The sequence below is a fragment of the Vulpes lagopus genome, chromosome 13, assembly GCF_018345385.1.
Source record: "Vulpes lagopus strain Blue_001 chromosome 13, ASM1834538v1, whole genome shotgun sequence".
NCBI lineage: Eukaryota > Metazoa > Chordata > Mammalia > Carnivora > Canidae > Vulpes > Vulpes lagopus.
In genome coordinates this window covers 7988321-8003000 of record NC_054836.1, presented here as the reverse complement: position 1 = coordinate 8003000, position 14680 = coordinate 7988321, and the positions used below count along the sequence as shown (strand labels likewise).

Genomic DNA, 14680 nt, shown 5'->3' with positions numbered 1-14680 from the left:
TTGGCCCTTCCACCATCACGAATTCCACGTTGTGATGGCAGTAATACTCCCTTCTACTGATTATCTTGGACACTAATGGGTTCTTTCTCTTTACAACTAGTACTGTGGATTCTCTCTCTAAATCCAGTCTCTATTTGCTTTCAGAGGTGCCCTTCTGAAATTACAACTTCCTCTAACTACCCTCTTGTAATTAAACTTTAATTCATATGAAGCCTAGGATCTGAAATTGATCAAGTTAAATTCTCTGAAAACAGATCCTATGTTAGTATTTAACAGCAGAAAAGAATTCCATTTCTTTCCCTTTATTAACTAACAAATAAATAAATTATAACAGAAGACTGGTCCCTGCAATGTTCCTTGGACCCCACTGGATAACTAAGTCTCCATATAAAAAACAATCACCAAGCCAACTGGACTTCAGGCAATAAAATATAAATTGAGTAATATAAGTGAATGGGTATTGTATTGTCCATTGTTATTTGTTACAACATTATCTGACATACACATCTTGACTAGGACCAATTAGTGAAACAATGGACTACAGCTCAAAATCGGGAATTCCAAGGTTGAATTTTTGACCATGTGTCTCCCCAGATATCCTCTTTATCAATGAATAAATGGAAACAATTTCCTGCACTTTTGGAATCTGTCAAAACTCATAGAGTGAATCAGAGACAAATGCAGGAAAAGAGTCCACAACCAATATCTTTATTTTGTTCACACACAAAGTCAAGATGACTTTGGTATAAAGAACTTGAATCAACATCATACAGAATTCATTTAGTACAGCTTCTCTAAATTGTATCTTTAAAAAAAAAAAAGAGGGATCCCTGGGTGGCGCAGCGGTTTAGCGCCTGCCTTTGGCCCAGGGCGCGATCCTGGAGACCTGGGATCGAATCCCACGTCGGGCTCCCGGTGCATGGAGCCTGCTTCTCCCTCTGCCTGTGTCTCTGCCTCTCTCTCTCTCTCTCTGTGTGACTATCATAAATAAATAAAAATTTAAAAAAAAAAAAAAAAAAAGAAGTCTCCCTAAGAGAAGAGTAAATTTAAAAAGTGGACACCTAACTTTGGAAAATACTGCATGCTGTATCAATCTTTCTGGCACTCTGCACTTCAGCACATTACAGTTCAGAAAAATCCTGCAGTAAAAAGAAAAACCCTATTAAATGTTACTTAACCAAGGGTTTTATTTCCCCCCTCCCACCAAATGCTATCTTTTTCCCTTACTGGCCATAACTGCAGTTACATTTCCTGGGGCCCTAGTGCCTTGTGCAACAGAGTTTGGCAAATGCTGGTTTACTGAAAAGTATATAGGATTGAAAGACAAATGAACATAGTGTCAGACTAAATTTAGAGAACCTTCTATATGATGTTAGCAAGCTTTTTAGCTACACTGGGCCTCAGTTTTCCTAAAAATAGAGTCATAGTATGTATCTCACAGCTAGTAATGCACAATCAATTGCTCTAGTACATTTTCCACTGCAACGGCAAAGAAAAAACTTTCTTTATTAAGCCAAAATCAAGCATTTAGAGGATGTGCAACATTTTAGACTGTGCCAGAGCTCCTAGAGACCATCCTTCTATGAAGGAGCTCCCCTTAGTAGAGAAGACACACACTTGGATAAATCACTATAGGAAATAATTCAGCCTATTCATTGATTCAGCATAGAAACGGTCAGACAAATCAAATTCTACAGAGAAGACCTGAGGGATGATCATCACTTTGCTTGAGGGGCTAAGGTGAAGGGTGCCCCAAAGACACAGAAGAGTTTGAGTATGAAACTTTCCACAGGCTAAGTAAGTGTAAATATATCCCTATGTAAATATAGTTCACAATAGCCTCTTTAAGGTGTGTGTGGTGTAATTTCACCCTTGCATACATTTATAAAAGGTGAATGTTGATACTAATTAGCAGTAACAGTACTTTTCAAAAGGAAGCTCAAGGGGAATGCCTGGGTGGCCCAGTGGTTGAGCATCTGCCTTTGGCTCAGGTCATGATCCCAGGATCCTGGGACTGAGTCCCCATTCGGCCTCCCCACAGGGAGTCTGCTTCTCCCTCTGCCTGTGTCTCTGCCTCTCTGTTTCTTTCATAAGTAAATAAATAAAATCTTAAAAAAAAAAAAAAGCAACTTCAAGGTTTGTTGCAAGGTTAGAAATTCTATACGCATGGCATCAAACGGGTAAAGCACTTGCCTGCTCTTAATGACCAATTTATTATCGAGACCCTATTTTTATTTCCCATTTTATAGACACACGATACCCACAAATAAATTAACCATCAGCGTCCAAACTTTAATGTCCTATGTGAAATCTAAATACATGGCCTCAAAAAACAGCAAGAGAGAAAAATAATAGTCAATGTACTTGAAGGAAATAAGAAAGCCAGACATGAGATCCTGGTACAGAGTAACATGCCTACTAAACGTTAATAGCTATTTTCAGATGCTTAAGAGATATATAATGTATAGTGCTAAAAAATACAGTTGTACGATATCCTCATGCATCTTCCTTAAGATTAACAGTCTCAACTCAAAAAATGAAATCACTACTTAAAACTATACGCAACGAATTAAAAAAAAAAATAGCCTAAGGCTTCTTTACATGGAAAGGCAGTGATCCACAGAGTACAGGAAAAAAATAAAATCAAAGTTTTCTTTGTTCTTAAAACTGAACACATATGTGGTTATTAAGCACAGCACATTTTTAAAACAACGGATTTCTATTTCTACAGTACACTGGGATAAATTAGGGGGAAAAAATGTGGGCTCCTGAGTTACACAGCTGCAGGTTTTCGACCATACTGTAGCACTAACTAGATGTGTGACCTCATGTAAGATTTTATAACCTCCAATGTTTTATGGAAAAAGAAAATGAGAATGAATAATAGTATTTACTCCACAGAACTGTAAAAGTCAAATAAAACAATCTATGTTAAAGTGCCTTCTTCTTCTTTGAGCATTAAAATAAGCCATCATCTCCCTTTTTTACTTCTGGTTTGCTTAAAAAAAAAAAAAAAAAGATTTCATTTATTTATTTATTTGAGACAGCAAGCAAAAGAGCACCTTGCTCTAGCTTGAGGCAGGGAAGGAGCAGAAGGCCTGGGATCCTGAGATCATGACCTCAGCTGAAACTGAGAGTCAAGACTTTTAACTGCCTGTGCCACCCAGTTTGCTTCTCTGAAAGAGAACAAAGATAATGAAAAACAGAAGCAAAGACTATGACAAAAGATAAGTAAGAAGACTAACTACTCTAGGTAAAGACCATCTCTTTATCTATCATTCAGCCCTAAGGGAACATCAGAACTGCCCTGGGGGCTTTCAAACTCTAGCCTGCCAGGTCCCAGGCTTTAACCTATAGCATGTGAATGACCAGGGATGGGACCCAGAAATATGGTCTGTTCTTAAGATTCTCTAGGTTCTGATTCTGATGCAGCCAATTCCAGACTAGTGCTTAGAATAAATTTCCTCAAACAGTAAACACACAAAGTTGGTGCTTAATAAATCTTTATTAAATGAATACATTGTGTGTGACTGACGGAGCCATTTGTGGCATCCTTTATTATTTTTTTAAAAGATTTTATTTATTTATTTATTTATGAGAGAGAGAGAGACAGAGACACAGGCAGAGGGAGAAGCAGGCTCCACGCAGGAAGCCCAACGCGGGATCCCGGGTCTCCAGGATCACATCCTGGGCCAAAGGCAGCGCTAAACCGCTGAGCTACCCGGGTTGCCCAAATGCTATTGGGCCAGAGAGAGGCAAGGTTGGGTGTGAAAAAGACACAATTCTATTCCTTCTGGTTGCAAGAGAGAAGTGAAAATAATATTCAAACTCTTGAAATAAGCCATGGGTTTCTCACCTTCTAAGCATTTATGGTGGTTCTCAAAATAGAATGCAAATCAGGATCATCTGTAAGGATCTGCAAAAATGCAAACTGCTGGGCCTGACCTTTAGTGTTTCTGATCTCATAGGTCTGGGCAGGACAGAATTTGCATTTCTAACAACCTCCTAGGGGATGAGATGATGGTGGTGCTGAGGTCACCCTGTGAAAACCCTTTACCTTTGCTTTATTGCCTTGAACAACCCTACACAATCTGGTCACGCCCGCTGAAACTTTCCTCAAAAATCATCTTTTCGCTAAAGCCTTCCCTGAGACCCTCTCTGTGCTTTCCTATCCTACTTCTCCCTTCTTCTAACACAACCCCCCCTTTTATTTATTTATTTAGTTCGTTAGTTATTTTTAAGATTTCATTTATTTATTCATGAGAGACACAGAGAGAGAAATGCAGAGACACAGGTAGAGGGAGAAGCAGGCTCCACCCAGGGAAGCCCGATGTGGGACTTGACCCCAGGACTCCAGGACCCCGCCCTGGGCCAAAGGCAGGCACTAAACCACTGAGCCACCCAGGGATCCCCCAACCTCCCCCTTTTAATAACCCTTCGTTTTTAGGGGCTACTGACACTGAGTTGAGCATGGCTGTCTCTCTTTTTATCCTCAGTGTGTGGACACATACAGCATGACACACATTTTTACTGATTTAAATGCATCTGACTGTCATGACAGCAAGCTCTGGCCTCTGATGCCTGGCTTTGAAGCACGACTCAATGACTTCCTCACCATGTAATGAGGGGCATGTTACTTAAAGTCTCTGAACCTCAATTTCCCCCTCCAAAACAACAAAGATATCAACAGGGCACATCACATGGGGTTATTTGTGCAAAGTAAAACGTGTGCGTTGAAGGTGGTTAGCATGGGGTCCGACACGCGGCAAACGCTTAACACGAGATTAATTCGGTGGCAATGTTATTAAGAAATACTGATTTCTAAGAGAGGGATAAGTTGCTGCTGGAAAACTCTTGAAGAAAACAGATCTTTACAGCTTCCTTTTGCTCTTTCCGCATATCCCCCCAGCCCCTCTGTCTTCTCTGAACAGGGAGCAGCTCTCCCGCCAGGGCCCCTTGTCCCCTGACATGTAGGCCTGTGTAAAGTTAGTCTCCACCCCCTTCTTGGTCAGGAGCACCTCTCAGCTGCTGAGCCCATCACTGTCTGCAGTGGTGCTAAAACCACCGGAGACGACAGATCAGAGCCTCAGCATCTTGGCAGCCCTTGATCTCACTTATTCCTACACACAATTTCCGTCCCAGTGCCATTTCAAGGGACAGTGACACAGCAGCCAAGTTCACTGGGGCTGGGGTTGCCACGGTAAAGGGGGCTGGCTCTGGGGCTGGAATTGGGACTGTGTTTGGGAGCCTCATCATTGGTTAGGCTGGCAAAGCCTCTCAGAAGCAACTGTTCTCCTACTCCATTCTGGGCCTTGCCCGCCCGGGGGCCAAGGGCCTCTTTTGTCTGACGGTGGCCTTTCTTATCCTCTTCACCTTGTGACAGAGCCAGTCCACTTTCCATAGGTCTTCCTCTCATGTCTCATCTGCCCTATAATCTCCCCAGGCAGCCCGGGGAAAGTGGTTGGCTCAGGGTTTGACAGAGGAAGACAAATAAATACTATGTTGGTAAGAAAACAAAAAAAGAGGATCTTTAATAAAGTTTTGCTGTGAGGGCAGCCCTGGTGGCGCAGCGGTTTAGTGCTGCCTGCAGCCCAGGGTGTGATCCTGGGGACCTGGGATCGAGTCCCACGTTGGGATTCCTGCATGGAACCTGCTTCTCCTTTACCCGTGTCTCTGCCTCTCTCTCGCTCTCTCTGAATGAATAAATAAATAAATCTTTAAAAAAATAAAGAAAAATAAAGTTTTGCTGTGAAATGAATTTTAATAAGTGATTTTTCTCTTCTTTAAGAAAACTGGGAGTAAAAGTCTTTATTACTTCATAGCTCTCAAGACTGGACTGGTGTGTGAGGACTGGGCCACAGGACTGCTCAGTTTCCCTTACCATAGTGTGCTAGAGTCACGAGATGGGAACGGAGCTAGGTGAACAGTCAGGAAGGGAGCTCAACATGGTCAGGGAAGGATTTTCAGTATGGTCACAAACACTCACCTCACTATTAGAATTCTCTACCAAGATATAGCTGGAGGTGTGGGCTGTTTTACTTAGAGACCAAAAGGGAGTTTCAAAACTGGATTTCTTAACCATTTGACCTACAGCAATACATGTGGGGATGAGAAAGACTGGACTGCATATGGAAGAAACTATGAAGATGGATGGCAATAAAGAGCAATGTAACAAGAACAGTAATAAAAAAGTATTATGACAAAAATATGTAAGCAAAGAGGGTTTTTCCACAATTTCAGACTGTACACAGAATATTGCAAATGCCCGACTGGTAGAGGAGATATCATTATTCAATTCCAGAAGAACTGGCATTCCTCGGTTTCCAAGTACTCAGAGTATAATATAAATGTCAAAACTTTCACCCGGGAAACAATGAACCATCTTCTGACGAAGAAAAATGGGCCTGGACCATGGGGCTATGTCTTCTGAAATGTTTAAAATGACAGACAAGTTAAATTACGTTTGAAGGTTTTATTTTTCTAAGGCAGACAAACGACATTTTTACTAATACTGAAAGATAATTTACTTGTTTAAAAAATATATATATTTAGGCCATATTCTTCTAGTTCCAGAGCTTCCCATACTGCTTATAGCAGAGAATACTAATGACTAATAAAATTGGGCACCATTTCTTATCTGTCCCAAAGGAACAATAATCATCACTATACTGTCATTTCAAATGTAAAGTAAAATCACTAATCCACTGGGACTCAAAGTAGAAAGCTGCAAGGTATTGTCTTATTGCTGCCACTTTTTTCAAGACCTATTTTCATTTTGTGGAAGACTTCATTCTAGTTAATTAAAGGTTATGTTGATCAAAGGAAAAATGCATGTAGATATATACACACCATATATAATGCCTGTTTTATATATTTGTGTGCCTATGCAAAGAGTTCTATGCAAAGGCTTCCCAAAAAGGCCAGCTCTTTCAGAGTTAATCATGCTAATAAAATTTACTACCTTCTTGGCTTTGGTGAAGATCCCTATAAAATTACACAATGACCTCAGCACATTTCTATTTGCATTATAGGGTGTCTCCATCATGATTCTGACTCTGAGTTCAATGGTATGTAAAGTGATGCTAAATAATACTACTCTAGACCAACTATCTTAAGAGTGCTTCAAGGCAAATATGTCCTCTAAGCCTACTTTAAAAATAAATTTTAGGGGATCCCTGGGTGGCGCAGCGGTTTGGCGCCTGCCTTTGGCCCAGGGCGCGATCCTGGAGACCCGGGATCGAATCCCACATCGGGCTCCCGGTGCATGGAGCCTGCTTCTTCCTCCGCCTGTGTCTCTGCCTCTCTCTCTCTCTCTCTGTGACTATCATAAATAAATAAAAATAAAATAAAATAAAAAAATAAATAAAAATAAAAATAAATTTTACATATGTCTGTATACACACACAGTTTCCTAGATCCAAACACTAGTATGTTAAGATTTAACATAAATACTTATGTTAATAAATATCCTTATCCAATAGGTTTTTTTTTTCCTCTTTAAGGCACATTTCTTGGCAACTGATTAATAACCAGGTAAGCTAAAATAATGAACAACTCCTTGAATTTATTTTAAGGCCAGACTGAAGAATTCAACTAGCCTGCAGAAAAGTTAGGACTTGTATCAATAACTGGGTCATGAAATATGGAGGACAAAGGAGCTAAGAGACACTAGAGAGGGGCAAATACCATCATAGAAATTCGGACTCAAAATATATGCAACACGGATGTCTGGGTGGCTCAGTGGTTGAGCATCTGTCTTTGGCTCAGGGTTTGATCCTGGGTCAGGGGATCAAGTCCCGCAGGGGCTCCTTGTGGGGAGCCTGTTTCTCCCTCTGCCTATTTCTCTGCCTCTCTTTCTCTCTCTGTGTGTCTCTCATAAATAAAGAAATAAAATCTTTTTTTTTATTAAAATTTTTTTAAATTTTTATTTATTTATGATAGTCACAGAGAGAGAGAGAGAGAGAGAGAGGGGCAGAGACACAGGCAGAGGGAGAAGCAGGCTCCATGCACTGGGAGCCTGACGTGGGATTCGATCCTGGGTCTCCAAGATCGCGCCCTGGGCCAAAGGCAGGCGCCAAACCGCTGTGCCACCCAGGGATCCCAAGAAATAAAATCTTAAAAAAAAAATATATATATACACACACACACACACACACACACACACACACACACACACACATATGAAACAATAAGGATGCTGGAGAAAGCCAAACATTAAACTTAGTACCAAATACTAAACTTAGTACCAATTCTTTGCCTACAGATTTATCAAAACTGTGCTAGCCCTGTCAAGTCTCAGTTTGTGCTAGCTGGTTAGACGGAAATCCTACTCTGCTGGCTGTACATAGCTGGATATAAAGAGGACCTCAGTGACCTCCACCATCACTGAGTACAGCTACTCCACATATGGTCCCTGTGGATGAGGTCAGACTAGAGACTTTGTTCTACAGCATGATTCCATCCTACCCACTGTAGCTAAGTGGATCAAGGGTAGGTGTCTTACCCAATGACAGCCAATTCAATGGCAGGCTAGAAGCCAAGATCATATTCTTACTCAGAAAAAGCTAAAAATTAAAATGAGGTGAAGAAAAAAGCAAATGAAACATTATGATGTATAAATCCAATTTTTAAAAGGACTCAAATTGTGAGAACAAAAAACTATAAGGAGGGCAAAGCAGGCATGAAGGTTAGCTGAATCATTTACTGGAAGATGAATATTTGTGGGCCAGTTATCACCACATTCTGTTTCCTCCTATCTCAGCTTTTTATTGTGTACTTCCAATCTGCGATTCTCTTGCATTTTTTAAATAACTCCCGGCTACATCACATACATGCTGTAACACTCGCAATAATCTAAATGAGTCTCTATTAGCAAAGAAAAGATCCAACTAAAAGACTGAGCAAAAGTTTTGCCAAGGGATTTGAAAATCAAGTTAAATCTCCAAGGAAGCTGTTATCTGTGTAACTCATTCTTCTCCATTTGACCAAACTGCCATTCGAAAGAATAAAAATGGCCGTAATGGCCTCACAACCACCATTCTTAACAACTTAATGATTGAAAATGACTTCACTTCCCATCTGTCTTTCTCTAGTCTTGCCCCACCCCATATGCATCCCATCTCTTTCCCTTTCATACTTACTTATAAAGACTTCATTTATAGTTGACAAATCACAGTGATTGCCAGGTGTTTGAGAAATGAAAAACAGTCATCTTCATCAAAAGATGACAGATATTCAGAAGAACAGAAGACTTTTAAGAATATAAGGATTTTTCAGTGGCATCACTGATGACATAGAAGTTCAAATTCCACTTTGTTCATTATCAAACAACATATGCCATTCATAAACAATCCCTAGACTTCAACCATAAGGGTCTATATCTCCTATTTTACCTCCTCCTCTCCATCCACTTCATCAATTCCCCCCTTGCCAAGGTTCAAAAATCTCCCAATCTGGTAGAACTGACTTCATGCCAGATCTGCTTTGATCTTTCTCCTATGTGTTTAACTATTCACTTAACCCCAAAAGGGGTAAATAGGATTCAATTAATCTCTATCCTCCAAATCTTTTCAGATTAAGTATGTATTTCCTTCAAGGAGAAGTTATACAGCTTCCTAGTCATCCTATTCATTGAATCTTCCTATTCCTGTTCAAAATTATATTATGAAATACTCAAATGTTTAAGTACAAAGAATAATGAGCATCCATGCAGCAACTATCCAGTTAAAAAAATAAAACATTAGAGTTAAAGCCTTGAGTGCAGTCCTCTCCAATCACATTCTTTTTCTACTAGAGTGACTTTTAATGTTTATCATTCTGAACTAGGTCTTTATCTTTTATACATGTAAGGACTACTACAGGATAGAGACATATGTACAGTTTCTCTTATTTTTAAACTTTGTATGAATGCCATCATACTATATTTTTTTTCAAACATGCTGTTTGGGAGATTGGTTCATGTTGAGGTACACAGTTCCTATTCAATTATTTTTTACTGTTGGATAGTCTGGGTAGCTTTTCATTGTTGTAATGTATCACACTGTATTTATCAATCCTTCTATTGATTAACAGAACATTTCCAGCTTCTAACTATACTTAACAATGCAAGTTGTACTTTATTGCTAATTCATCTATCTCTTTTCCTCTTTGCTTGCTTTTAATGTATTAGCTTTGACTTTGGTCTTCTTTTTTTTTTTAATTTTATTTATTCATTCATGAGAGAGAGAGAGGGAGAGAGAGAGAGGCAGAGGGAGAAGCAGGCTTCATGCAGGGAGCCCGACATGGGACTCGATCCAGGGTCTCCAAGATCATGCCCTTGGCCGAAGGTGGTGCTAAATCACTGAGCCACCTGGGCTGCCCTGACTTCGGTCTTCTATAGTTGTATTTTGCTGCATTACAATATGGGTCTCTTATCTTCCCTGCTTGGAATTCATTATGCTTGTGGGATGCAAGGATTCATGACATTTATCAATTTTGAAAATTTCTCAATTTCTATGTCCTTAGATATTGTCTCTTCCCCCATTCTTTCCATTATCTTCTTTTGAAATTTCATTTATGTGTATGTGGTAACCTTTTGTGTTATCTCCAAAACTTACTGATAACTGCCATTCTGTGGGTTAAGAATTCTTTCTTTCTTATTTCAGAAAGAGAGAGTGTGCATGAGCAGGAGGGGCAAAGAGAAAGGGAGATAGACTCTCAAGTAGACTCCTTGTTGAGCACAGAGCTGGGCATGAGGCTCAATCTCATGACCCTGGGACCACGAACTCAGTCAAAACTAAGAGTTGGACATTTAACTGACTGTGCCAGGCTGGTGTCCCTATGGGCCAAGAATTCTAATAGGGCAGAGTAGGGATGGACTAACTGTTCCATAATGTCTGGGACCTCAGATGGGAACACAAAACAAGTAGGAGTGACCTGAAGATCTAGGACTGGACCCTCAGTCTGGTTCGATATTTCTGAAAACATTGTAGCCTCGTAGTAATTGGATTTCTTTAATGTCACCTCAGGGTTCCCAGAACAATCAGCCCAGCAAAAAAGGTAGAAGCCGTATAGCCTTTTACGACTTAGTCTCAGAAATTACATAATGTTATTTATACCATATACTTGGATCAGTCACAAAACTGCCCGGTTTCAACGGCATGGACTCTATCTCAAGATAGGAAGAGCATCAGAGAACTGGTGGTCCTTTGTCAAAGTGGCCCTGCAACCTACATATTTTAACTTCTCTTTCACACTTTCTATATTTTTTGTCTTTATGCAGTGTATTTTAATTATTTCTTCATATTTGTTTAGTAGTTTGCTAATTCTCCTGTGTCTAATCTGAAGTTTAAACCATGACCTAAATTTTTAATGCAAAGATTAAAATTTTCACCCCTAGAAGTCTTTTTTTTTATCAAGACTGCCTCAACATGTTTTTGATAGCATCTCATTCTTTTACGTTTTTGATGCAAATTTCATTTTTTAAATGTTTGAAACATAGCCATTTCATAATCTGTAACTAGCAACCCCATTTCTCAAATTATTGGGAATGAACTCAACTGCGTTTTGTTTCTGCTTGACTCCAGCTCATGGTTACATATCCCCCTGTGCATTCTGTAATTTCAGGTTGTGAACTCATGTGTTAGGCAATTTTATCCATAGGAAGAACCAAGGCCTAAATTTATGGCATATTCTTCTAGAGAATAATTGTTTGCTTTGCCAGGACAAATTTCCTTGTCATCTATCCTTGCTGATAAGTGCATTTGATTTCTATTCTACTCTTTTACTACAGTTAACAACCCTTCAAAAAGTCTATACTTCACAGGGTGGTTTTAATTCTAAAATCCCCCTCTTGTACAGGCCCAAGGTCCTGTCTCCAGTAGTGATGCAGCTGTTAAAACCCAAACCTCTTGGTTACTGAAACTGACAAATGCCCCTGAGCAGCTGTGGTATCAGTATCCGCTTACTGCTCTGGTTTTTCGTTTTCTCTTTATTTTCATCCCCAGGAGACCTCTTACTAACAAGGTCAGCAATACATTTAAAAGGAAGTTTATTACATTACATCCAGCATTTCTAACTACTTTGTACTGGGAAAATTTCCAGGTTTTTTAGCTCTCAACCTTGCCAGAAATCCAAGGCCCTTCCTTTTATTTTTATGTGGCCATTTCCAATATTTCTTCTTCCCCATTTCCTTTAACCCAAGCCCCACAAATGTCTTATATCACGCAAAGTCGTTTCTACTTCATCAAATGCAATCCTTAAAAAGTTGATGTGGTAATGTGGTATTTTTCCAATTACCAATTCTTAAAAGTTGAAATCAACTATTAATGTGGTAATTTTGTACTAAAATTCTTCGTTTTTCTAAGTATATCAAGTTTGCAATAGTACAGTGTAACCATTACTTCTTCATCTTTTGAAAAGTTATGAGTGCACTAAAACCCAAAGAATAAAGCTTTCTGTCATTTTAAGCACATTTTCAATTAATTAATTCTAATTTAGCAAATTATCATGAAGGATTAATGCTTTATCTTTCCTTTGTAAAACACTACATCGTAGTTTACTTGCAGTCTTGCAAAGTCAGAAGGATGATAGGACATCTAGAGGCATCTTTTCCGAACTATGACCAGTCTCACACAGGTTCATCATATGTGTGCTAAGTAGCATCTGTTAAAGATTGTTAAAGCAGAGGTGTTGCAACTAATTGGATTAACCACACTTGTTATATTGGCAGAATTATACATCTTTAAAATAACAAATGTGATTTTGTGACTTTCTAAACTGATCTAGGACAGCTTACTAAATACATATAAAGAAACCTGGGAGCACACTGTGATCATCAGCTTAACACGCCATGTTTTATTTTAAAAAAGGTGGAGGGCGGCCCGGGTGGCTCAGCGGTTTGGCACCACCTTCGGCCCAGGGCGTGAGCCTGGAGTCCCCGGATCGAGTCCCACGTCGGGCTCCCTGCGTGGAGCCTGCTTCTCCATCTGCCTGTGTCTCTGCCTCTCTCTCTCTGTCTCTGTGTCTCTCATAAAAAAAATAAAATCTTAAAAAAAAAAAAAAGGTGGGTTGAATTTCTGTTTTTCAGGTGTTTTAGATCTTTATAATTTGGTTGTATAGATTTATAGGTAAAATATTCACCAGCTTTTCATATTTTGGTACTAATATATATTACCTGATTTTCTTTTCTCATATGAGTGATGTGTCATAAAAGGGACAGCTATTTTAACAAAAGTCACAAAATTGCTTTTCTTGATTCAAGAATGCCTAAGATTCTCATGAGTGCCCCCAAAACTCGGCAAGAGAGACAGTGTGCTGTGCAGAGACCATAAAGCTGTACTAGAGGCAGGGCTTTCAAATGAGGATACTACTGGAAATTATTCTAACCTTAAACAATATTTAATGATCAGTGAAAGAATAATTATCACCACGTGGGTATGTTCGATTCAAAAGCTACAGATATTAGTTATAATGGCTCAGATGAGCAAATTATAAGCTATTCAGTCTTGTATTGCCAGCCATTTGACAGTTTAATATATATGTTAGATACTGAGCCCTCAGAGATGAGCCAACTATGGGACCCAGGAAATTTAACAAAAATCCTCTACCCCTGGACAAGCAGACCAGAACTAACTCCATTTTGTGCTACACCCGCCACCTCCTGCATGACCCCCACATGACCTGCTTATTGCTTAAGGTGCTGCCCCACCCTCATCAAACTGCTGGGCACACCCTTACCGGAAATCGGCTCATAACAATGTAACCCCGCCTTGTGCCCGCCAGAACTGCGCACCAATTCCGACCAGAGTGATAGGCCAGTTCAAATGGTCACTATAGGGTAAACTGTGATTCAACTGGCCACCTGCGTGTGGACCGACATGACTGTGCAACTTTCTATATGTGTTGCAATCCCCTTGGCCACTGGCCCCTATAAAGCTGCTACGCCTCTTAGCCTTGGGGTCCAAGTCCCTACTCCGCTGTGTCGGGTGCACTTGGACCCAAGCTCGAGCTTGTAAATAAACCCTCATGTGTTTGCATCGGTGTCGGCTCCTTGGTGGTTTCTCGGATTCACGATCTTGGGCACAACACCAACAGTGCATACTGAAATCGGCACATTGTGAGTTAAATTAACAAGTCAGATGTAGAATAAGCTGCAAACTGGATACCGATCAATTATGCCCCAAGCAGAGCAATCAAGGAGTGCTATCTTTGAAAGTAAGCCTGTTGACCTGAAAGAATGAGAAACAACACTCACAGTGATTTTACTCCTTCTAATCTGTCTGCTAACACTAACAAAATGTGTCAGCTGGAATGAGCCATGTAATATCAACACACAGGGAAGAAGCATGGCCCCACAAAAAAAGACCGGAGTAAAAGGAGAAGAGAGATGATATTCAAGAGTCACAGTGCTCGGAAAATCAAGGTGGAAGGGCAGTCTTTTAATCACGAGGCCCCCCCTTTCCTAGAATGACAAAGTCTTTGAAAGATCAGGACACCAACTTGTTTAAGTAAAAGCATTTCATGGTGTCTGGCAGAGAAGGGAAATCCATACATCCCTCTGCCACGTGTGGACCAACTCCTTTCCTTCCAAAACACAGATCTGGTGCTGGAGAACAGAATATGCTCTGGGACCCAGCAGGTGTAGCTTTGAGTCATTCTGACCCAGAGCCTCAGCCCCTATGAGGTGGTAAAAGGGTCTGAT

At 40.1% G+C, this 14680-nt stretch overlaps 1 protein-coding gene and 1 pseudogene across 2 annotated transcripts in view; one reads left to right on the top strand and one right to left on the bottom strand.

Annotated features, from left to right (window-relative positions):
- EXOC4 (exocyst complex component 4) overlaps window positions 1–14680 on the bottom strand; it is a 755174-nt gene that overhangs the window by 347724 nt on the left and 392770 nt on the right. The gene's annotated exons all lie outside the window — the stretch shown is intronic.
- Window positions 4969–5594, top strand: LOC121474541 (annotated as a pseudogene).